Consider the following 26,965-nt stretch of genomic DNA (forward strand, 5'->3'; position numbering starts at 1 on the left):
TGGTGTGGGTCCCTTGTTGCCTGTTGGACAATGTAGCGGTGTAGCGGTCATATGCTGCTGTAGTTCAACATGACTTATCACCTCCTCTCTTTGGTTTGGAACGCTCCCGATGTACATGAAACAATGTTCTGAGCATTGGCTACACTAGTCACATTTCGTCCTTCTTCTAGTTTCCCGATGATTCATTCCCATGTGAAATGTTCAGAATGTTCTCTCCGGGCCATGCTCTAAGGAGGAACACCACCACAGTGCTCCGCAACGGCTCTCTGATTGGCAGACACTGTATTTTCCCGTTGCTTCAACTACCTAGTGTTGCAGGATCAGCGCCGTTCTATCCCATGCCATGTGACATCCAAGTTTCTGTGTACGACTGGGAATGCTCTTGCTGGCCGGAGTGGCCGAGCGGTTCTAGGCGCTTCAGTCTCGAACCGGGCGACCGCTACAGTCGCAGGTTCGAATCCTGCATCGGGCATGGATATGTGTGATGTCCTTAGGTTAGTTAGGTTTAAGTAGCTCTAAGTTCTAGGGGACTGGTGACCTCCACTGTTAAGTCCCATAGTGCTCAGAGCCATTTCAACCATTTTCTTTCTTTTTTTGTTTTTTTTTTTTGGGGGGGGGGGAGATGGGGGAATGCTCTGGCAACGTGCTCCAGCACTTTCATTCATGTACACTCAGTTGTTAATAAATTTTATTAGTTTATCAATATCGTCTTGAAGTTTTTCAGAGCAGGGAATTTCTGGAATTGCTACTACTTTGCTGGATTTTATTTTATCTCCTTTTCTATTTGTTGTCAACGTTCTGTGTGTAGCACCATACAACATTTGATATGTACGAGGGTTGTCCAGAAATTAATGCACCTCATTTTCTCTTCAAGAATTCTTTATTGAACATAATGCGAATTACATTCATGAAGAATGGTATTTTACCTACACACCCTATTTTTCCACGTAATCTCACATCCTGTCCTATGGTCTTCTTCCAGCCGAGACAAGGGAGTGTATGCCCTGTCGGTACCAGCCCTTGTCCTGGTGGCGGAGCCAGTGCTTCACAGTGTGAACTTCCTTTGCTGATTGGCAGATACAACGCCAACTGCCGAGTCGTAACACTAGCTTGCTGCAAAATGTCAGGTGTGACAGCCGTGTGATGGTCTCCCCGACCAAATTGTGGCGTTCCGCCGAACCGCCCTCGGATGTCCTCACCCTCCGTGTCCAACGACTAACTTTACTTTTGTTGACAGCAGGTGCACCATAGACGTTGCACAAGCGTTTGTCAATGTTCCCCACAGTTTTTTCCTCTGCAGTGAGAAATTCAATGACGCATGTTGCTTGTAACGTACATCACCCACGGGCGCCATTTTGAAACTCTCCTGCACCTACGCTACCTGTCGCAAGTGACGGATACTTTTAGTACTCACTCAGGAGGCTTCAAGTGTACTTACGTAACGTTTCGCATTCATAATATTGTTTTCGGCTGAGAAAAAAGAAAAAATGCGGTGCATTACTTTCCCAGCAATCCTCCTATCTGGTTTCCTTCTTCATATTTTGCTCTAAAGGATCAAAAGGTATAATGTTAAGCCTGCTCTGTTAATCAACAGCTGTCTTGGAACATGCAAATTGTTTCAGTCTGAAAAATGTAATTCTTGTTTTCTTCCAGTTATTTAAAGTATATCCTTCACATAATTTGTAAAGCGGTATATTCAATCCCCTAAGTCACCTTTCGTTCTATTTTTAATATTGCAATCAAACAACATTGTATTTACGATTAGTTTTGATATCTTTCCTTCATTACTGTACAAAATAAAGTGAGAAGCAGACTTCGTTCTTGTCACTTTCTTGTATTATATTCCGCTTACACGTATACTGGACAACGTACTTCTTAATTCTGGAGAGCTTTCCTCTTCGCCCAATATTCTCTCATCCTGGTTTTTCCACTCCTAAATATTTCCAGTTGCCGGGGGACTTTTAATGACTGGAGGGAATCTGATGAACATTCTGTACTGAACTCTGTCGTGAATGCTGCTGTGTTCAATTTCAAGTTGGTCAAGGTCTTGCCAAACTAGTGACGCCTTGGCTTAAGGTCACCTTCCCTCTGCAGATAGTGTGAAGATCATTGCCACTGCCCATCATGAGTGCATAATACTACAAAATTCCGATTATTATTACTGCTGTAATGCACACTAGCTGTTGTTTCCCGTTACGTCTGATCCTGTAGACACCACTTTCTTTGATGTAGCTCACGACTCTTGTCAGAATCTTTCTATCCTTCTAGTTACCTGAATTGCTCTTTTATGACCATGTTCATGCATTCTTAGGCATACAGAACTAAAGGTCTTACTGCGATGTTGTAGTATTAGGGTTTCAGGTTGACAGAAAGGGATTTAGATTTTTTTTTTTTAATTTTGCACATCTGTTGTTCAAAGATAGACCCTTCGTGGTTTTCGGGGTTATTCATTCCCCAAGGTATTTGAAAGATTTAATTTTCTGTATGTTACCCAGTGATGCCGTGATAGGTGCATTCTCCTACTTGTGAAGAACTGTGCCGATTTGATGGCCATGTTGATGGCCATGTTGGTGACGACTTTCAACCCAAATTTATCTGATTCTTGGTGAAGGAGATTCGGTAAGTCGTTTCTTGTGCTCTTTATGTGTTATGTTATCTGCCATGACTAGGCAACTGATTACCAATTTGACGTTTTGTAGCCGATTCGCAATCCAGAGTCACCTGTATCTTTGTCCATTCACGAACAACTTCCTCCAGCAAGACGCTTAAAACAATTAGGGTCAGTCCTCTTGTCTGACATAATTTCTGAACTCGAAGTACTTTCATAATTCTTCTCTGAATTTTACTTTAGACGCTTTGCTTCCTTCAAGATTCGAGATCTTGTTAGCTATGATGGAAGAGGGAAGTCTGTCTACCAGTTCCTAGGCCATTTTGAAGTGTGGCTATATATGCAGATGTGGATGGTTTTGACGGTCAGAATCTGTTCCGTACTTGGTCTTGACTTCCTGTACCTGGCTTGGTACTTTCTTAAGCAGGAGTGTAGTTAACTCCCAACTCATACGCGTAATGCCTAGGAGAAGATCTTGCATGTTACTGAAAGAAGAGAGATTGCTTTGTATTTGTTAAGGTCTGACCAGCCTCCCAAGCTGTTTAGCGGGCGGATGACATCAGAGGACCAATGGGACGTAAATCATTTTGCCTTCCAAGGCTCGGTTATAACCTCATACGTACTCTGGAATGACTTCTCACTTGCATATTTCTACAGCTCCTCGACGATATCTTCCCCTTCCTGAGTTCAGAAATAAACATTTGTGTATTCTCTTTGGTTGCTTGGAGGCTCTCTGGGTTTATCCGCAGATTTCTGTGGGTGATATTCCTTTATTAACTGTTACTTGGTGTCTTTGTTTAGTCATGTATTTTTTACAGTTCATGTGCTTCACTGCTTCAGAGATATCACTGACGTACCTAGGATAAGGGTTTGATGCGGTCGTAGATGACCTCGACTCCTGTACCAGTCTCTTCATGTCAAAGTAGCACTTACATCCGAAGTCCTCATTCGTTTTCCCGTAAGGTCTTTAAACTCTACAGATCCGTGTTGTTACTCTTTGAGGTCTTAATACACGTTATCATCCTGTCCCTTTATCTTCTCAGTGTATCTACATAATAGTCGTCGATATTGCGTAGAAGAGCCTAATTTCTAATCAGTCAATTCAGTTTTAAGTATCCTTTTCTAGCATCACAACTCAGATGTTTCGATTCTCTGCTTTTCTGGTTAGTTTGTTTATTTGGGCGGAGGGGACCAAAAAGCGGGGTCATCGGTCCCATCGGATTAAAAAGTATGGGGAATGAGGTCGGATGTGTCCTTTCAAAGGAACCATCCCGGAATGTTTCTGCAGCGATTTAGGGAAATTACGGAAACGGACATGGGTTTGTACCTTCGTCCTCCCGAGTGTGGATCCATTATGCTAACCACTGCGCCACCTAGTTCGGTGCTCTTCTTGATTTTCCACAGTCTGTGATTCAGTTCCACACTATGCTGTGCCCAAAACGCAGATTCTCTAAAATTTCTTCCTCAAATTAAGGTAAACGCCATGTGGTCTCCTTTTTGTGTCCTCCCTGCTCCGTCCGTCATGAGATATTTAGCTTCCTTCACTTTGTCTGTTTCTTAATCCCTAATTTTTGTGATCAGTTTTTCACTAATCAAATTACTTTCGTCTTTCTTCAGTTTGCTGTCAGTCGACATCAGTGCTTAGTCGGCTATTCACTCCTTTCAGTATGTCCCTAATTGGTCGACACTTTGACTCAGGACAGCGATGCCGTCAGTGAATCAGTGATATTCTTTCACACTGAATCTCAGTTCTGAACTAGTTTTTTGTTATTCAGCCTAACTGCACTCACACTGTTACCTTATGACCTAACTGTCCTGTATGTGTTTCGCTGTTCTATATAGAAACATGTCAGTAAATTACTTTCGGTGATAGCCACACATTAGGAAATGTAATTTACAATTTTTAATTCTACTATCTCCGCATTTTCTGCTTGGTTCTTATTTCTCTTTTTATATATTTGTCGTACTTCTGCTCAAATGTCATGATTTCGTTTCAATGAAGTATGATAAAAAGGACGCAGATCAAGACATTAATAGTCTTCCAATAAGCGAACGTTACCACAGAGCGTAACTTAAAAAATCTGAAGTCGATACTGGCTTCTGCTGGCGCATTTGCAACACGTAATATACTTTACTTCGGTTGCTCTCAATTTTACGCTGATGAATAGCGCGTGTTTCAGCTTCAGATGTGGCCCCGTGTTGGGCGGGCTGCGGTGCTGTGGAAAGGCCTACGCGCACGCAAAGCGCCGGGACATCCTTTGTAATGAACAGCCTGTTTATGCTTGCTTTAACGGCCCGCTATGGCGCACTGCGTAATGGACGGGATTAAGCGCAGGTGGAGCTCAGCTTTCTCTGATGAACTGTACTGAATTAGAGTGGTGGCTGCCCGCATCGCTTCCGCTGCTGAATGAGGCGCAGACGAAACGAGCTGAACAGCTTGCGACAACTGGGTACACGCAACAAGGCATCCCTTTTCCTTCCTTCGTAATTCATCGCTCACCTTTTACGGCAACACTGAAATGCAGCGTAGGGCCCATAATCTACATGGTCAGTCGTAACGAGAAAATTCCTCACTTAAGGCATAACACGTGCATCAATTCTTTACCTGCTGGACAGTATGTTTTGTTTATAAAATCCTAACTGAGTAGCCGGCGTTGTCCGAGTATGTGTTTATTCCAATCTTCTGTTAGTCCATATCCTCCTTCCTCTTACCTCCTCCTCCCCGACATAGCTTTGTAATCAATCGAAACATATAATAACTTCAAGAAATCTTAAAACGCGATTGATTATATATAAAGCAAGGAAGTAATAAATAAATGTCCCCTCTCTTCCTGCAATTCCCCTGCCCACCTGCTCCTCCCTCCTCCCCTGTGTATCTGCTCCTCCCGCTATCTCTGTCCATTTGCTACTCCCTCTCTCTATCAATCATCTCCTACCCGCTCTAAGTAATTTTCCTCTTCCCCTCTCTAAGTTCATCTCCTCACCATCTTTGTTTACTCCTCCTCCCTCTGTGTGTCCATCTTCTCCTCCCTTTCCTCTGCCCATAAAGACCCCCCCCCCCCCCCCGCTCTCTCCATCCTTCTCCTCATTTTCCTTTCTCTGTCCATTTCCTCCTCCCCCTCTATCCGTCCTCCATCTCTTCACTAATCTGTGTCCGCCTCTTCCTTCCCTTTCTCTGTTGATCTCCTCCTCTCCACCTACTCTTTCCATCACTAATTTTCCATCAACAAGATATCACCTCCACCCCAAAAGTACTGTGGTGCTTCTTACTCTCACAGTTTATCTTCCCAGATACTAATGTGTGTAAACTGGATATACATTGACCGGCCCGATTGCTTTGTTACCTACAGGATTTGTCGACCTGTAAAAAGCGTTCGACAATGTAAAATGGTGCCAGATGTTCGAAATTCTGAGAGAAGTAGAGGTGAGCTACAGAGAGAGACGGTTGATACAAGATATGTACACGGGTCAAGAGGGAATAATAAGAATGGGCGATCATCAGCGAAGTGCTGGGATTAAGAAGGGTGTAAGACAGGGATGTAGTCTGTCGCCCACTACTGTTCAATCTGCACATCAAAGATCAATCATGTAAATACACACATCAAAAAAAGTTTTGCATCACCCCGGATCCCAGAACTCCTGAAGATAGACGTGAATTTTCGTGCAGCCACTGGACGTCGTGTTACGACTCAAACTGTGCGAAATAGGCTGCAGACAGAGGACACCTCCCCAGCCCTCTCTGTTTTGGCAAACTTGACTTGGACCGCGTAAGTGGAACGATTTTTCGTGCCGAATTCGTGGGCGAGTGTTTCCATAAGTTGCTGGAAATTCGCTGTAGAAGCTTCCATTTCTTTCTAGACAACAAGTCAGTTAAAACAGACGAAAAAGTAAGCCGCTGGGAGTGCTTTTTGTCGCTAGCTGATTAGACCATTGTGCTGCATCCAGAAACTAGGCCCATGATTGGCAGGAAGGTATGCCAAGAAGTATAGCCTCTCGGTGGCGTTGAGGAGCGAACGGTGGGCAGTTGAAAAGCGGCGATCTACAGTCCGAACGTGTTGGAGATGCTGTGGCCCGATGGAGACGTACTGTGCAGCTGTACCACGAGGCACTGACGGTGAGACTTAATGGAATTACTTGCTAGCGTCCTGCTAGTATGGTCTCGATGAGAGCTTGTTCGTAGCCACAGTTGTTAGTAACAAAATCTTTCCGAAGTGCTGAAATCTTTGCCAGGTATGTCGTAAGGTAAATTCTTCACTCTTCCCCGTTTTAGTTCGACCAGTACTATCTATCTGTTGTTTCAATAACTGTAAATCATATCCTCTTTACGCCTCGCTCTCCTCTTATCCCGCGCAAATCGGATAACGAAATTGTAAGTTTATCAGAGCCGAGAGTCTGTGTGAGTGAGTAATAGCAACTTTCACTCTTGTTCTTTGCCCTAAGCAACTCTTACCTCGGTTGCTGCAAGCTGGATCACACAACCTTATAAAATCCGTACCCTTGATCCCACAGAGGTACCCCTCCTCCCATGCTGATTGTTTTGTTTGCTAAGTTGTTGTCAAGTCTTCATTTCGTAAAGGGCAGCAGCATTTAAGAGCATTGCTTGTCACGGATTGCATTTCAAATTTATTTCAAAGAAAAGTAACTGTTAATAAATCGAAAGGCTTGAATTCATACTTCGAGCCCCAGTTCATTTTCAGATGCATCAGGCAATACGGTTAGAATTGTATGGGGTACGGCTGAATATTCTACTTGTCTCCATAAGGCCGTGCTGTTCTGCTTGGCCATTACTTTAGATTAAAGAAATTGTTTTGCGTGTTCCCACGGCAGAAATTCCTCCTACTTTAGGAAGGAAGATTAAGTTTAGTGTCCCATCTATATCTAGATCACTTGAGACGCCATTTGCCGTGATCGATTTAGGAAAATCATGGAAACAATAAATCTGGATGACCAGGCACTGGTTAGAATCGTCGTCCTCCCGAATTCGAGTCCAGTGTATAAGCCACTACGCCACCTCGATCGGTCAGATTCTTTCTCATTTAACCACAGTGTGGTCATTGGTCTAATAGGGAACGACGCGAGTGGATATGTTGAAATAACAAAAAAAATGGATCTGAGCACTATGGGACTTAACATCTATGGTCATCAGTCCCCTAGAACTTAGAACTACTTAAACCTAACTAACCTAAGGACATCACACACATCCATGCCCGAGGCAGGATTCGAACCTGCGACCGTAGCAGTCGCGCGGCTCCGGACTGAGCGCCTAGAACCGCTAGACCACCGCGGCCGGCGTTGAAATAACAATAGGAATCAATGAGTAAGGGATTACTTCCACATTTTTGCCTGTTTTCAGCAAGAAATACAGATTAAGATCACTAGCTTACGATCAGTTCACTCCATGCCACTAAACACTAAAATCGCCGCCGATACCTTGTACTGTCTTAAAATGTGGTTGTACTGAATGATTATAACATTGAAACGGCATTTCCCGTCAATATTCTCACAGGGCATCTTTTATTCTTATGTAATTAAGGCTCAAGAGTCATCAAATTTCAAGATTTGGCCAAGCGATCAAAAACGCTCTGTTACTGGCTGAAGATCTGGTGGTGCCACAGACTACGAGAAAGACCAAGCTATAAGTGTGATACAGCAGTCTTAGCCGAATTATTAGCGTTTTTCCGTACTTTTTCTGCTAACAGTTTAGTTATTTAGTGATGGAAAACGCATTTACCACTTTTAAGTAACAATGGAAAGGAATTTTGTGAAGGGAGGTAGTGTAAACCTTCCGGAAGTTGATGCGTTTGTAGCATCTACATTCTTCAGAAACAATCCAGATTTTTATGTTCTGTAAATAAGAAATGTAAAAACTGCATTTCATGGTAACTGGAACGGACATACAAACTTTACACATTGCAGTTTACCTGTTCCTCCAGGTCATTAATTGAAACCACCGGAACTTTATACAATACGAATCTGACGTGCATAAAATATGAAGCTGACGCAGTTGAATCTGATAGTATCTGTTGTTCTGATGTATGCATAACTGCCGCTGAAACACAATGATTTAAAAGTGCTTAGCCAGTACCAGCTTACATTTTCCCGTAATGGCTTGATCTTATTACAATTCCTAGTACGTTTCAAGAAATGTTTAATTTTTCTCTTAATCAACATCATACAGCTTTACAACAGGCTCAACGGGGACAGCCGGAAGTGGCAAATTATTATCTTCAACGACGTTGCTTGGGAAGAATAATGTCGTGCTATATTATGAAATGGTTACTCTCAGATTCTTCAGAAGAAGAGCTACATCGCTCATGAAATACAGTTTCTTAATACCATCCCTGGGATTCGTCATAAACGGCTCCATGTATTACGCTTCAAATTATAAAATGATCACATGGGTGTTAACTGCTTTTACTTGTATCAAAAGTCTTCACTGAACTAAACATACCTAGGGATCAATATCTAATTTGGATCTCTACGTGCGAGTTGCAACCACATTCTGCGCATCTGCTCATTCTTTGGAAAACTGAAAAACAATTTCTTATGATGTTTTCATAGATAGAATAGCTGAGTACGCGGAGTTGCTCGGCTGAGCGAGCAATATTTATGTCCCATCGAACGGTAGTTAGAGCAGCTATTGTAATCGTGTATCGAGTTTTGTGTGGCACTTCTTATCCCACCGACTGCATATTCGTATAATAGTTGTGAGAACCAAACCAACGAGAGCAACCACAATCGAGGAACGATAAACTAGTGTCTCGACAACCAACGATCCTGTACCTGTCCAGATTACGATGCTGCACCTGTCCAGTTACACCACATGCTAGTAGGCAACAGGATCTTCTCGCCAACAATTTACATTCAAATGCTGTTTCCGGATGAGAAACAAAGAGCGTAATCTCTCCTTACATACATAATGAAAACGGCTTTACTCCTATCAATTGCTTGTGCCTGCGTTGAAGTGCTAATCATTTCCGTATCGACACATGCACAGGGTGTCCATTAATTAAAGTTCCATTTTCAATATTGTATAGAAAGAAAACCACTCATCAGAATGATGACAGACATGAACCGCTTATTATTGATGCAGTGGAAACATCGATAATTGAAGGAAATTTTACCAGTACGTGGCGTTGTAAGCCCCAGAATATGCGCGCCAAGGGAGACGCGACACACTGCTGTTCCTCAGTCTGAGTCAGAAACTTCCAATAGGACTACCTCCATGAAGGATCACGAGCTTCTAGTCAAGCTCTTTTACAAGAACGATGACCGTGTACAAGTAGCCCTGCAGATTTGCCGGACACTCAAGGGCATGACAAAATAGCACTGGTCCGATGCCTGCAAGGAGTCTGGAGAACATGGTTACGAAATTCGAGAGTACATGTTGTCGTAAAGTTCAGTGTGACAGAAGGAGGAAAGCAATTGATCCTCCATCTCTCGAAAATGTAGGCAGAGCGTTGCAGGAACGATCAAGGGATGGTGTGCAAACTTGCACTTTAAAACTGCTCGAATGTTGAACATGCCTGCGAGCACGGCGTCCGGGAGTGGCTTCCTTCTGACAAGGCAAACTTTCGCTCTGGAATTTCTTGCTTGCAAGGAAGTGGACAATTAATGACCATGGAATATCCTGTGGACGACGAAGGCCCTATCCATCTCCAAGCACATGTAAACACGTAGAGTTGCAGAACACGAATAACGAAAAATCGGCACGCACATTAACCGCTACCACTTCAGTCTACAAAAGTGACCTTTTTTTTAGTCTTACTGGTCCTGTTACCTGTACCATCACTGGTAAACTCTATGAGTTTTTTTCGCACCAAAGTTATTCCAACCCTTAAAAAGTATGGATGTTTGGTTAATTTTGGGATTATTTTTGTGCAACATGGCACTCCTCCGCAAATTGCACAGCCACTGAAGCGGCTGCTGCAGAGGAATTTCAGAAATGCCTGAATTATCGGCCTTCATTTCCCTACATCCTGGCCGTCCAGATCACCTTATTTTACTTCGTGTAACTTCTGGCAGTGGGGCTGTCTGAAAGCTAGTGTGTTCAGTGCTCCAAGTAAGAACATGGCAGGATCGAAGACACGCACTGCGTAACACATTCTGACAGTGACCCCCTGAGATATTTCGATCTGTTATGGAATATGCTGTTTCTCGATCTCAACATGTAAAATATGTCTTGCGAAAATGTCACGACAGTCAGAAACCGATGTAATTTTGCAGTTTATGCGGCATGTGACTCAAGCGTAATTAAAAAGCGACGTCATTTTCTTTTTTATTTGTTGTTTGTCCTCAGGACAATTAAAAACTGATTCTTCCTATCCGATGTGGTACGGCCCTACAGTGGTGAATGGGCTTTCGTAACTAACAGGGCGCCAACTGTTGTTTGCCAAACTTAGACAGTCATGCAAACTGTACGGTACGGATCGTGTGATGTGTAATTCACACATTAGTCATAGTATAGGGATTCAGCTGTCTTTTATAGCCAGCCCCATTTACGTTAAGAGGCTTACAGCGCTACCTACTCGTAAAATTTTCGTAATTTTTTTTTCCCACGACGTTTTCCTCTGCGTTTATAATATGCTGTTTCAGTCTGATATCGTTCTGCGCAGTGGTTCTCTTTTTACACCGTCAACGAAGCCAAACATTCTACAGCGACGGTATCAATAGACCTGGTCTGTCGCTGGGGTAAACATGTTCGTGGCCAAAGTGACTACGTTGAGAAGTAAAAATGGAGACATAAAGAAAAAAGATGTAGAAAGTTAATAACGTCTCCTTTAATTAAGAAGCTTGAAGCACTTCCATATAAACACTTCGGATGCCTTATTTTTCAGCACGTCCTCTTATTAAATGACTGTAATTATACTTAATAACAGTCTGGTCTGAAAACTTTATTGTTTCTAAGCATGTGAAAGCTATGCGTCCTGTGTCGTTCATGGATAATCCTAGTGGCAAGTATATTTCCCACAAAATACCACTGCAGACAATTCATGTATGACTCTCGATGTATTGCACCTCATAGAGTATGCTGCGAAGGGTGGAACTTGTCCATTGTGTTGTTAGCTCATCCAGGATACCTTGCCCTACAAGTGCATCCACATGCGACGCTCGACTTATCTCAGATTTTCGGTTCTGTCGTTGCAGATGATTGCCGTGCTTTGGTTTGTGAACCGTTTCTGCAGGTCTCAGTTACAAATGGTTCAAATGGCTCTGAGCACTATGGGACTTAACATCTGAGGTCATCAGTCCCCTAGAACTTAGAACTACTTAAACCTATCGAACCTAAGGACATCACACACATCCATACCCGAGGCAGGATTCGAACCTGCGACAGTACCGATAGTGCGTTTCCAGACTGAAGCGCGTAGAACCACTCTGCCACAACGGCCGACGGTCTTAGTTACAACCACCATTGTTTACCTAAGATCCAAATTAGCTACCATTTACAAATCAAGGCCAGTCTCAAATGAGCAAGTGTTTACTGGAAGACTGGAGCTGTGACGGGTCGTGAGTAGTTCCTGAACGGCTCAGACGTTAAGAGTAGGCAAGGGTGCCGGCGGAATCTACTACCTGGCACACAGTTTTAATCTAAACAGTGTTCTTCACGCCGAAACTAAAGGTTCAGTGTCTGTGGTGTTACCTGCTTAGGGACTTAAAGGCAATTAAATTCTTCTTGCCCATAATCCAGAAGGCAAAAGCTAAATGGAGAGGGTTTACCTACTAAATTAATTGTCTCATGGAATCCAACAACATAGCGAAATTATATAATTAATAAAAATGTCAAGCTTGCTCATTAGTTATTGCGGATGTTAAAAATTAGGAAATGACTGTAAAAACGTATGGTGGGAAGAAGGAACTTGTTGCCTTCGTGTTCTGTGTCTCACTTCTGGAGAATTTTAAAATAAACCTTCCCCTGAAATTCCAATTTCCTTTCGTTTTTGGTTCCGCTAATGGAGAGAAGGCTAAAGTAGAACGATTGCCGATCTGCCTCTAATTACCGTCGAGCACAGGTTCACATAGCTTTAAAATTGCCGGACAGATCGCTGCCTTCCATGGATATGATCTTAACCCTTTGTTTCCTGACAAAAGAAAAAAAATACTTTTTAACATTTTCTATGCAGAATTTATGCTATTGTGGCCTCAAATGACGGTAGGAGTTTTTGTAAAATTTTCTTTTCTTTTTTGCAACTTTTTTCTCTCCTGGTACTCAGAAGTACCGTCAGACTCCATGGACAGAATCACAACATGCGCAGAAAAATGCTCCAATTTTTATAACTTGTACTTTATTCCACATAAATATTAAATATTTTTACATTACAAAATTAATTAACAGAAATATGATATTTCTGATTTTTTTTTAAATTTCGCATAGATTTATTCTAGAGCAACTTCACAATACATAGTAACTTAGCTATACATTTTTGACAGTATATACATATCGCATATTTAGTGATACCTCATGAAATTGTGGGAAACAGTTCTTTTTCTCACTGCAGCACAAATATACTTTACATGTACTACATTGTGAATGTGGTCTCGACTGAATTTTATTTTTCGCACACATTTCACATCGTCCTCTTTTACAACTGAACACTACAAAATGGCTTCCTCGGTTGCCAAGACGTACATCCTTCGGAACAGAAAAGTTATCCTTCCTTCTCTTTGGGAGAGTTATTTCATCTTTACCAGAGTTTCTCTTTTTGAGATTTGGCACTTGCTGTTCATTCATTAGCCCTAGTGCCACAGCACGCCTGAATTCCAGCAGTGGCAGTGCCCCATGCAGATCACTGAAAATGACGTAAGCATTGACAAAAGCGATTTCTATTGCTCCCCAGAAGAGACGGTGCCACCATTTCCTTGATCGCTTGTCAAGACCATAAGTTGAACGTAATCTGTGTGCATGATCCACACCACCCATGTTTTTATTGTAATCACATACAATAACTGGACATTGTATAGTCATACTAGTTCCATCTTTCTGTTTTCTTGTCACTACGCTCTGTTCACTGCCATGGAAGTTTGACGCAAAATACACTACTTTATTTTCCTTCCATTGAAATACTGTTAGGTCTAAAGATGACTCTCTGTGATTTGATTTAGACATTTTTCTTTAGGTAAATTCCCTGGCAAAGCTTTCCTGTTTGTTCTAATTGTTCCACAGGGAAATGTATTTACGGATTTCTGTGTGAGAAAAAGTGGACAGAACAACTAGTGAGAGGTAACGCGTTGTTGCTACAATAAAGTGTTCGCACAACCTGACGGTACTAATAAGTCCGCCTTATATTTTCCACTTTGTCTCATTCAGTTGTAATGTAATGCTTCAAACTGTTATAAAAAAACAAAGAAGGTAAGTACCTACAATGGAAAACTCAACGGAAGTTTCAATAAATTGCGAATATATTCAGGCAACACCATGGAAACAAGCACATACAATCTTCTGTTTTCACAGCAGCGCGCGAAAAACAATTTCAAGCTCTGACCGCCAGAGAGGTCTATGTATTGCACAATAACATCTATGAAACAGTAGAGCAGAGTTACTGTTACGTACCGACAGGCTCTCAGATCACGAAACTGCACCACGACAAAATAATGAGAGTCAAAACTTACTGGTACTTTTAAGTACCGTCAGGCAACAAAGGGTTAAAGTATTAGCTAAGAGATCGGGCATTTGTTGGTAGTATCTAAGGGAATTCGATAGTGCAACATTCATTCCAGAAACAAACCTTGGGAGGTGGCAAACAGTTTCCTGTTACATCATTTTGTTCAGAACTGTTTGTTAAGAAAACGAAACTCTTTTTTATTATTAAAGCATAGATACATTGATGTGGGCTTGTGATGTAGCTGAATGGTAACAGCACTGTCTGAGGAAGGCGTAGATTCTTCTACAGAGTCAAAGATTTGTCCCGGAGCTTGTGTTCTCCGTAACCACGCGGCGAAAGCAAAGGACTGCATTTTTTTCGAAAATCGCAACGTGCCATTCAAGCCCATAATAGCTTGACCGACAGTCGAGAGTGCTGATAACCTTTCTCTAAGAAATAATTATTATTGGAAACAATTTAAAACTAACAAATTAATTGGTAAAAGTTTCTGGTAACTTGTCAGCTTCAATGTTTTGCGTATTATAATATTAGAATACCACAAATTGTACTAAATGAAACAGTACAAATCACGCAAGTGATTTAATACCTGTTCATCGCAAAGAGATGTAGGGGAGACGACTTCCTGGTTTTGTACGTAAAATAGGTACCTCGTGTTTGAGGTTCGGATTGAAGAGTCCCGTTACTGTCACTAACTGTCGAAACAGAATACGTACATATTTCCATTTGATCACCATCTGAGCTTATCAAATGACAGATTAACTGACATCCAATAACATTAAAATTAAAAATAAATTAATTTTGACATTATTTTGGAGTCAAATAGACTGAAAGTCGAATTCTTACGTGAACAAAGTTTCACGCTACTAGCCACAATTTTTCCATCGAAGTACCTAATCATTACTAGTGTCTACTTGTAAATGTATACTATTTTATTACGACAAAATACGTTAGTAAGTTCAGAATCGTAGCCACAAAATCATTTAGTGTGACTGTCTCAGCTTTCGTTACCACAAGAAAAAACCGTTGAGTTCGTGTAGATGGATGATAATAACATATTTTTCCTCGAAAAATTGTTAAACTTGGTAGCATTTTTTCGGTGTGCTAGAAATAATGCGTTTCCGGTATGCGCAATGTCTTAGATAATTCCTTGTGAAAATACAAGAAGCATAAAATTTTAATGGACTAAGGATATAGAGCAGTTTCGGAAATTGGAAAATTGGAAATTTTGTTGTGGCTAGTCAACAATAAGGGAAGCAGACATACCGAAGCAGGCAAACACGAATAACAACCTTAGTATGACTTTCTGTTTACTTTTCTCAGAACGTGAGATACATATTATTCTAAAAAATAACGATATTACAATCGCAAGGGAGTAGACAAGGGACGATCTACACTTGTATGTTTTACGTCGAGTTGTGTGGCACTGTGTCAGATTTTGAGAAAGCAAATTTTCGATTTCTCTAAATAATTTATCCGCGGCGCAGTCACAGGAAGAAGGGATAATCGAGGAGACATTTTCTGTTAATATGTTCCGTAGAATTAAATCGGAATATTCAGGAGTCTTTCTGTTAACAGAAATGTAAATGTTGAATACGATATAGTCATGGGGTTAGAATGTTACACAACATTCTTTAATTCAGTCTTTTAAACTAAAGTTGACTCCTCTTTCCATTTAAGGTGATGTTAACAAATATAATTGAGCGCTTTTGCCTCCTGTATTATTAATAACCTAATATAGATTCCTATCGATTCCTTCGTTCATTTAAGATTAATTACATCCATTCAGAACGACTGCTTTGACATCTGACACGTCTTCCCTGAGAAGCAATTTGTTATCCTTTAACAGACATAGGGCAACTCCTTTTATGAATGTTGGTTGTAATTAATGCATTTAAACAGTCAGCCCATGGCCAATGAATCTGATGAGCGTATGGGCACAATTAATTAAAGGCTCGTTTGTTGCCCACTTCGTCTGCAAGAGTTGCTCGATTCTAAAGTTCTTTGCTATCACACATTATTATTGCACCATAATTTTTATTTCACTTAAAAAAAACGTTTTAATAGTTGCGTAGCTACTGAAGCTTGTCAACTCCGTTCCCAGTAGGATGTTCATACGAGACTCGGCGGTAAAATATTTCACGGTTTAGTAATTTACTCTTAGGTCTTTGACTGTGTTGATTAAATACCTGTAGCACGTTTTCACGCTAATAACAAAATAAAATTTCACGTACTTAAAAATAAACATATTTTATGTGCTGTTTGTTCACTGTAATAGTGAAAGACTGAAAATAATTTTCAATCACTTGTTGATTATGATGATGCATTATCAAAAGGCCAACAAAGAAGTTAAAAGCAGCAATAGTAAAAATTAGAGCAGTAAAGTTAATTAGTTAATGAGCTCCGGATTGGAGTCAAAAGGTGTGACGGTGGGCCACGTCTTGGTCCCTGGCGCGCCTAGCGAAGCGCCAAGAATAATCGTAGTTCCCGTACGGGCCTCTAGATGTCTCTTGCATGCTCCAGTCCGCGATATTCAGCAATAGAATCGCACGAATGGTACAAGGCGAGAAACTTTACCTCCGAGAACGTAACTCACTCCTGGAAAATTTTACCCAAGAAGTCTCAATATTGTTGTGCGAAATCTGAAAAAGTTGCAAAATCTTTATGGGAAAAATTCATTGCAGTGGGTGTATTTTCGGTATCGACGTGATGAAATAAAATGGCTTTTGGTTGTAATTTCAGATATGTGAATGAAACTTGTGAATGAAAATCAGATGAACCTCCAAGAAAAATTCAAGCGCAGTTTGTTGTGTAAATCTTGCGAACTGTACGTCTAAGATCCGTTCGCCAGATTAAGGACAACAGTGCTTTCTGAACGCTTATTATTTTAGACTAAGGTGTTTGCAACGGTCTGCTAACAGAAAGCGTTTCAGGACGAATAATTACACCTTTTCATCATCAGAAGTGGCTAAGTCTTAATAGAAAAGCTGGCCTCAGCAGTCGCTGTTTACCTTAGAAAGAATTTACACCATTTGCTACGATGTGATACTACAGTGACACCTGTATGTAAAACATTTGCCGAAATATAGGAATGGACAAAATGATAGAAACACTAAAACTACAAACTATTACCACTCCAGTCTAAAAAATCTGATGAAACTCAAAATAGCTTCCAATAGCCTCGTAATGGATAAATATAGTTTCTGTGTGATTCTTTAAAATATTATTATTATTGGTAAGTTAGTTAAAAATTAATCTTTATTTATTATTATAAATAAACTTTCTTTATGTGAGCTTTTATTTTAATTATTGGTTTAGTTATTGTTTTAGTTGGTTTAGCTTAGCTCCTTACTTCTATGTATCTTTACTCTCCTGCAAAACTGGAAAACACAAATATTTCGTTTTAATTGGCTCTGGCTCTTAGCGCTATGGGACTTAACAGCTGTGGTCATCAGTCCCCTAGAACTTAGAACTACTTAAACCTAATTAACCTAAGGACATCACACACATCCATGCCCGAGGCCGGATTCGAACCTGCGACCGTAGCAGTCGCGCGGTTCCGGACTGCGCGCCTAGAACGGCGAGACCACCGCGGCCGGCTCGTTTTAATTACCAGAGGAAATCAAGAGGTGTATTCCGCAGAGGCGATCTTGCGTAAATTCCTCGTCGTTATCTGCCCCACCTCATATCTCTAAAACCGTTTCTCGCTACGGAGATCGTTCAGCACAACTGTGTACTATGTTGTTTTGATGTTTCATGGATCTGTATGATGCGTCTAACAATTTAGCAAATGTATTTATTAATTCGGAGATAATCTCTCGACTAATTATGACCGTGGAAAATGCAGGTCGCACTATCGTTCAAAACTTCACCTCCGAGCGATCTACGTCTCGTAATATCTGTACCGTGATAATTAACTAATTTTAGTATGGAGATATACACACCTCAAATACCTGATGTTAGTTACTGAATATTATTTTGTGCAAAAAATATTATTTGAATATTTACTATATGCCGTAATGGCGTCCCACAACAATATAATCTCTGTCCTCCTCTCACACGACCGATTTCTCCATTTCCTTCACAAAGAGTACTTAAAATAAAATCTTTGGTTCGGTAAGACACAGAAATGTGTTCGTAGCATGGAACGTCCAATTTTCGCAGTCGGTCTACACTGGTTATAACAATATCAATTCGTCGCGAAAGACTTCAAATTGTGGCCAAACAAATCAAGTGCTTTCTTTCAGTATTCAGTAACACATTAAAGGTGCACTGGCGAACTGTAATTCTTTCCGCCGGAAGTTCGAGTCCTCCCTCGGGCAAGGGTGTGTGTGTGTGTGTGTGTGTGTGTGTGTGTGCTGTTCTTAACATGAGTTGGTTTAAGTTAGTTTAAGTAGTGTGTAAGTCGAGGGACCGATGACTTCAGTAGTTTGGTACCTTATGAATTCATACACATTTGAACATTTGTAAACCTTTAGTGTACACCGGTGCCTCTGAAGCTCTGAAGACGCGGCTAGAAGCTTCGCTATTAGTGTTGTTAAAATAAAACTGACGATCACTTAATTGCTGTGTGAGAAAAATGCTTCCTTGCTCTCAACTTAAAACCAAGATTACGGCTGCCCTCCTTCATTCCTGCAGACTCGCCGAGCTTTTCGGCTCCGCCGCCTAACTGGGGCACTGAGCCACGAGCACCATAACTCGCGGGCGCGCGACGTCACCCCCTCACGTGCGCGGCAGCCCGACGCCCCTAATAACAGCCATTCAGTTCAGCTTACGTATATTGGCGGCCAACCACAGGCAGCCAACAACGGCACAGCTGCCTGAATAGCACGCGAATGCCTGCAAGACGCGTGCTCCGTTGTGCGGTCCGCGGCCGAGGCGAATGCCCTGCGGAGCCATTCAACGCCGTCCCACGTGCAGATGCCGCAGACGCTGACCTGAATACTTAGTGCGCTACTGCTCCATACAGTAATTCACTTTTTATCCTTTAAGTAAGACGTGATAGGGAGGCGTTCGTTACATTCCTATATAAATATATCATAGTCAGAATGGCCATTTCATTCTCTGACAGAGACTTCCTATTACGATATATCTAAGCATTTCATTGTGTAATAAGTGCTTCTTCTTCCACTGCTTCTTCTTCTTAACGATATCCTGCGTTTACGGGCTCATTTACCTATTTCATATGTAACGACATCTTCTAAACAGTGACCTAAACACCAGCCACAAAATTTCAGAGGTTGTTCAGGGATATTTTCTGAGTATTTTGATAAAAAAGGGCCCATGGCCTCCAGTTGCTCGTCACAAATTAAATGTTTTTCTTTTAATTTTGTGGTCTAACAGGTCCCTATTTAACATTAGAAGTTAATTAAGAATACCGTGTGAAGTCCCGTAACCACCACAACTACGAGGGTCGTCCAGAAAGTGAGTTCCGTTTCTATTTCTACCCGCGGCAGCTCTACGATCGCAGTTCCGAGCATGCGCGGCAGTTACTCTGACTCAAGGATGCCATTTTCAGATCGCTGCTGCCAACGTATGCTTTGTAGTGCTTCTTTGTCACGTCATCCGTAATTGAAAATGCCGACGCGTGTGAATTCCGATCTCTGATTCGTTTTCTAAATGCAAAGAAATTTAAACCAAAGGAAATTCAGTGGCAAATCTGCAAGGTTTACAGACAAAATGCTATGAGTGATTCAATGGTTAGAAGATGGGTCAGACTGTTCAAAGAAGGACGTGATCATGTGCACGATGAAGAACGTATTGGACGCCCGTCTATGGTTGCTGGTGAAGTGGGACGCGTTTGATCTTCCTCCGTAGGGCCAGGACCTCGCTCCTAGCGACTTCCATCTCTTCTTACACCTAAAATCTGTCCTTGGTGATCAACACTTCAACGATGATGAAGAGCTGAAAAAACATGTTACCACATGGTTCAATACGCAGGCGGCAACCTTCTACGCAGATGGCATACAAAAACTTGCGCCACGCTATGACAAGTGCCTACAAAATTTTGGAAACTATGTAGAAAAATAGTGTAAAAGTTGTAGATTTTTTAACAACAACTATTTTTTCTGTATCTGTACACATTTGTTTTATATAACCAAACGGAACTTACTTTGTGGACATACCTCGTATATCTGATACTTCATATTACTGTGATTAATACAGGATGACAGTTATTGAACTATATAAAAGAAACGTAAATTAGTTACAACCTACGTCATGCACACACTTTATTCAACATGCAAAAGTCCCTGCAGGTATTCGGATTTAGGTTATGACATGTTCGATATGCCTGCCATTATTGGTGATGATGTCACGCAAACGAATAACGAAATTCTGCATGACCCGCTAAAGTGTCGGAACATCGGTGCTGTCGATGACCTCATGATTTGCTCTCCACCTTGTCTTTAATGTAGCCGGACAAAAAGGAGTCGCATCTGTTCAGATCTAGAGAATATGGCGGCAAATCGAGGCCCATGCCAGTGCAGATCGGCTAGCGAGTAGATGAAACAGTTGGGCTCTGAATGTGCAGCTTGGAGGGAAGTGGCACGGTTGATCATGTGCAGAGCAGGTAGTCCTCTATCTGTTCAGTTTAGCACACGCTCCTGACCAGCATCAGTTGCAAACTTTTTCTCTGAATACAATGGACAGCACAATATGAAAGTGCGTAGTCTCTGTCTTAAAGGAGCCGCGTCGAAAACATGATCCTGTGAAGAAAATGCAAACATTTATAAGCCAGAGCTATTCAGAGGATCTATCTACAGAATTTTGCAGCAGAGCGGAGCATCACTTACAGATAATGGACTCTGCCTTTCTTCGTCACACGAGAAGTAGTTGACTTCGTTTTAGAATTTTTTTTCTACTTTTTTGGAGGGAGGTGCCGTCACCCAGATGTTTCCTTAACGCAGACTGAAATACCTGTCTTGTCGTAGAAAATGCAGGAAATAACTCTAATGGCTGCCCTGTAAGTACTAACAGAGAATAGGGTATAGCAGGCTGCTTTCTAAGAGCTACGCGAGAAAACCGCGGATTAGGTGACATAAAAATACCTTCAGAAAGTTAGATTTTTGGGCTAAACTTTGAGAAACTGTGTTCACGGAAAGTCAAACCATTGGCTGGTTGATGAAACTTTTTCCTGGGGGGGGGGGGGGGGGGGGGGAGGGAGAAGTCTGGCAATTTTGATATGAACATTTCCTTTGGCCAGAATTTAACAGAATCTTGCCGATGGCGAAGTATAATTTGTATGAACTTTGGGGAAAGCAAAGAGGACACAGTTCTGTGAGAGCACACTGTACTCCAGACCTTTTTATGTCTGGTTGGAGTAGGGGCTACTTCAGAGTGAGGAGACTGTATCTAGCGGCAGATTTGTCGGCAGTCACCCACACTACTCCATCCTATAGCTTATTTCATGGTGACAATTTTCCCCACAGGCGACCAGGAATTAGAGTTAATCATTGAGTAGGAGTGATGTTAGGAATAGGTTAGATTCTGGGCACTCAATATTCGTGATTATGTGTTCCAGGTCTGATTAATTACCGAGTTAACTGTAGTAGTTGCGTGTGAGATCCATTGCCTTCTGCAAATGTCAGAACAATCACTGTTTCGGCACCACAGTCGTTTCCTTCTATCAGTTTGCAACGATTTCCTTCTTCCTTACTCTCTGTCAAGTGTATCAGTAGTAAGTTTAGATTTCTTGTTATCCTCAAAGGTTGGCTCTTTCTTTTGCTCTGACTGCTGTCACTCGCCGTATCATTTGTCTAAATATTCGTGTTATGTGTTTGACAAAGGGATTTTATGGAGCATTGGGGTACGTTTTCAGCAATATTTTATTTCAGTAGCGTCATGAACTCCATTTACTGAGATTATTAATACTCTTTGAAAGAACCAACAGCCTGAACTCATGTGTCATGGTCAACATTCTCATCGCGTAATTCCATCGAACGACAGTTTTCACTATTGCATCTGACTCCATAGGGGGCGATCTGCTTCTCGGGAGGTCCAGCTGATGCGTATCATTGTGACTGCATGTAGGCGTGCCCAACTTGGTTGAAGTGTTTCAAAGTTTTAGCTGTATATGGATATGATCTGCTGTTGTCGTTAAATACTAGTTTAGTGGACTCTGGTGTTGATGGGAGTCTCGTTTTTGGGGGAAGTGGCCTCGAGCATTTAATGGAGATGACGCCTTATGGTAATATCATTGTTTTGACGACTTTTCAGGCATCAGCTGAATATTTCAGTCCTCAAACTGAAAAATAGCGGAGAAGAGGCAAAGTTTAGGTTTGGGGTGGAGGTGTGAAGGAAGGACTTTGGTATTTTTATGCAATATAGAAATGGAAAAGTCCCTGTTTGAACGAGGATATTTAGAGGAGTAGCAGAAATGACATCAGTGGTAAATTTATCAAGGTTCCGGCTCAGACAATAGACGAAGTGAGGTAACTCTACTAAATAACGGATGGTGGACGAAGCAAAGAGGGTATAAGATAGAGACTAGCACAGGGAAAGAGATCATCGCTTATTAGAAGTCTACTAGCATCAGACACTGGTATTACTTTGAGAAATGATGTCCAGAGACTGTACGTATGGAGCGTAGCTTTATATGGAACTGAATGTTGCACTGAGGAAAAACTACAACAGTAGGTTAGCGAAGCTTTTGAGATAAAGTATATAAGTATGCTGCAAATTAAATAGACTCAAAAGAAATGAACTCGAAAAGAACAGGACGCGCGAAACACTAACTGAAAGGGACAGGATGGTAGGACATGTGTTAAGACATCAGAGAACAGTTCCGTGCTACTACGGATAGATGCAGAAAACGAAACTGTAGGGGAGGAGTGAAACTGGAAAATATAGCAACAGTAATTAACATTGTTTGTAAGTACTACTCCTAGACTGCCACAGGAGAGCAGGTGTGGGAGAGCCATATCAAATCAATCAGAAGGCTGGATACCCAAAAACAGTCTGGATGTAAACGAAGATGTAGATATGAAGAGTACGACGCCTTGATTTCAGGAATGCTTGGGTTCCTATTGTTATCTCGCGCAAGATCTTGCCTTGTTGAAACACATAGAAATTTTGCAGTATTGTAATAGTGAAGATCCGTGGAGATGGATGAAGCAGTTGTTTTGTCTGGAGTACCAAGAAGGAAGAAGGGAAAGCATTTTCAGGTATGGCGCTGGAAGGAAGGAAAGAAGTTCATTTGATGCAAATCAGGTCGAGGTTCTGCGATTTTGTGGAACTAAACGAGATACATTCGTCACGATCAAATGGAACTCATATGGAGAACCAGTTTTAGAACATGCTGCTGCGGCGCGAAACAAGTGAGTTTTGCGATTTTTGATAATGTTGTGGCTGTAACGAGATTAAAGAGTCGGTAGGCTGGGATGGAACTTCTAATGTTCAATTAAGTAATAATGATGGTAAACTCCGACAAAGAGGTGCATGATAATGATAATCGATGCCCTAAAGAACGGACCAAAATTATACATCCTACTGACGTCACATAATGGTGTTTTTTTTTTCACTACGAGGCCGAGTACATCTTTTCCATAAAGATATTATCGATTTGCACCCCGAAGATAGTGCGCAGTTAGTATCCTAACGTTAGCTGCAGTCGGGTCGAAAGCGGAACCACCTCGTTACCTCCGCTAGTGTCTAGAGAGCTGTAAGGATGCAAGACAGGAACCTCGTTAACCCTCAGTCCAGACAGCTGGCAGAACGGGAAACCGGCAGGTGGCGTACAGCTGTCAGGACGCAGAAGTACTGCGGCCAGAGGGTAGTTAGGAGGCCGCTTTATGGCAGGCGGACTTCCTGCGACTGCGCCACCGGAACTCACCCCAGTAAACTCTCAGCGACCGGCGGCCAGCGCGCCCGAGGCTCACGGCAACCTGCCTCGCTTCCTATCTGGCTGAACCTGCGGATTTGCGGATTGCCACCGCTCCATTAACTTCCCTCTGACATTGGAAAAGACTGTATGTCTGAGAATGAACCAAAAAGTTTTATTTATAACTGCTCAAGCAGCAAAATCCAAACATGAATATGTCCACCACTAGTGGTACAATAATCATTTAATCTGCTAGTATGTGAGCAGTGAAACCTTTAATTACAAACTAAAAGTAGGAAAGCAATATGTCTTATGCTGTTGATCTGTCAGTCTTCACTTACTATTGATTTTAAGTGATTGACTTTTAGGTTAGGAAGGTTTGCCTGCAACTAATAAAGGCAATATTTGTTTAGACTGAAGCATTCCACTTTCATTTACTAGGATATCGTTAGTGCCCTGAAACACTATACCTATCGTTGTGATTCAGAACTTTCACTTGCTAATCGTGCTTGTGCATATAAATTACAAACATTTGTAACCAAGAAACATTTTATTCGATACACTTATCATTTCATTATATTTATTACTTATTGTATGTGTTGATGTCGTTCTGCATGTTATCTCTCTGTACTGCTGGTAAAGCTGTTGTTATGTCAGCATACCTGTACATCATTTTTAGCACAGGACACAAATCAGCACATGCGCTCTTCCGCCATTTGGTTTGTCTATGTTACGAAGCGTTGCCAACTTTTAAATGTGTTTTGTGCTGTCTATGATCAAAAGTTATATTGATTTCTGAGTGTGTGTGTGTGTGTGTGTGTGTGTGTGTGTGACACCCAGTGGCTCAGCATTTACGTCACGCCAGTGGCTCTGCAACTATGACCCGGGTTTTGGAGCAATAACTGACATTTTGAGGAGTTTCTGTGTTGTTTCGCCGGCCTTATACATGATATTATCTGCAACAAGGCCTGCCTTGTCAGGTGTAAAGGCTGACCGTCCCCCCAGGCTCTGCACGTTGCTGCAGCAGGGCTTCGAACCGGCGTCTGCTGTGTGATGCTGCCACGACAAGGGCGCCATCATTCTTCCACCATCCCAGCAATACTGCCAGCTGCACCATGGATTGGACGAGGATCGAGCTAACGTCCTCTCAGATTCAAATCACTGGCTTATAACAAAGTCAGCCAGCACTATCCTTGCAACTGTCGCGTGTTTGTTTTGGAACTACCAGATCTTTCCTGGGATACATGCCAGCTCATTCCAATTACACCTGATGCAGCATCAAGGCAGTACGATGCAGTGCTAGCAAGCAGATGAAAAGCGCTTATATCAGCATTCTATCACCTGCTCGACCTAGCCTGGGTTCACGGACCACCACTACAACCTCCCACCTGTGGTCGCTGTATTTGTGCCTATACGACTTAGAAATCACCTTCAGCTCTCACTCTCCACCTCCACCAGAGAAACTCTCGCCCGGATCTGGGCCATATCTTTACAAGTCGTGTCAGAAGATCTATTGGAGATTGTAGTAATGACGTTGGTGGGGATCAACGGAACTGAATAATTACGTGCCAACTTTAATTTTTTTCATCTTTCTTTTCTGGGGTATATTGAACACTTCTGATAGTAATAGATCAGCAAAATGATAATAAGTCAAAAGTGTCCAACATTGAGTATTTGCTACATCAGTTAGGTCATGTGTCAACTGATACGCTGGATTTACATCGGGAGGTAGACAAGGTAAGGAGGAAAGAAAGGAACAATACATTCTAACATATCCCCATCTGTCCTAGATGCCCATCTTCAGAAAACTCTGGGGAGCACAGTTTATTCTTTTTAATGTCTTTTCTGCTGTTATTGTTATTATTATTCATTCCTTCTTTACTTTCTCAGCCGTTAAGTCTGGTTAAAAATGGAAAGTGACGCGGACCTTGATCAAGCGTCACTTCCTTTTAACTGTATGATATGTGTTATATTGCATTTAGGAACTTTCGAGTAATTGAACATGTATCAATAATTACAGATTTCTGTAGTTGTATATATAAGTTTGGATGTAGCTGTATTGCATTGATGTACTGGTGGATATTGTGTGGTATGAGTCCTGTAGTTGATAGTATAATCGGTATAATGTCAACTTTATCCTGATGCCACATGTCCTTGACTTCCTCAGCCAGTTGGATGTATTTTTCAATTTTTTCTCCTGGTTTCTTTTGTATATTTGTTGTATTGGGTATGAATATTTCGATTAGTTGTGTTAATTTCTTATTTTTATTGGTGAGTATGATGTCAGGTTTGTTATGTGGTGTTGTTTTATCTGTTATAATGGTTCTGTTCCAGTATAATTTGTATTCATCATTCTCCATTACATTTTGCGGTGCATACTTGTATGTGGGAACGTGTTGTTTTATTACTTTATGTTTTATGGCGAGTTGTTGATGTATTATTTTTGCTACATTGTCATGTCTTCTGGGGTATTCTGTATTTGCTAGTATTGCACATCCACGTGTGATGTGATCTACTGTTTCTATTTGTTGTTTGCAAAGTCTGCATTTATCTGTTGTGGTATTGGGATCTTTAATAATATGCTTGCTGTAATATCTGGTGTTTATTATTTGATCCTGTATTGTAATTATGAATCCTTCCATCTCACTGTATATATTGCCTTTTCTTAGCCATGTGTTGGATGCATCTTGATCGATGTGTGGCTGTGTTAGATGATATGGGTGCTTGCCATGCAGTTTTTTCTTTTCCAATTTACTTTCTTCGTATGTGTTGATGTTATGTGATCTAAAGGGTTGTAGAAGTGGTTATGAAATTGCAGTGGTGTAGCTGATGTATTTATATGAGTGATTGCTTTGTGTATTTTGCTAGTTTCTGCTCGTTCTAGAAAGAATTTTCTTAAATTGTCTACCTGTCCATAATGTAGGTTTTTTATGTCGA

This window comes from Schistocerca piceifrons, chromosome 3 (assembly GCF_021461385.2).
Source record: "Schistocerca piceifrons isolate TAMUIC-IGC-003096 chromosome 3, iqSchPice1.1, whole genome shotgun sequence".
In the NCBI taxonomy this organism is placed as follows: Eukaryota; Metazoa; Arthropoda; class Insecta; order Orthoptera; family Acrididae; genus Schistocerca; species Schistocerca piceifrons.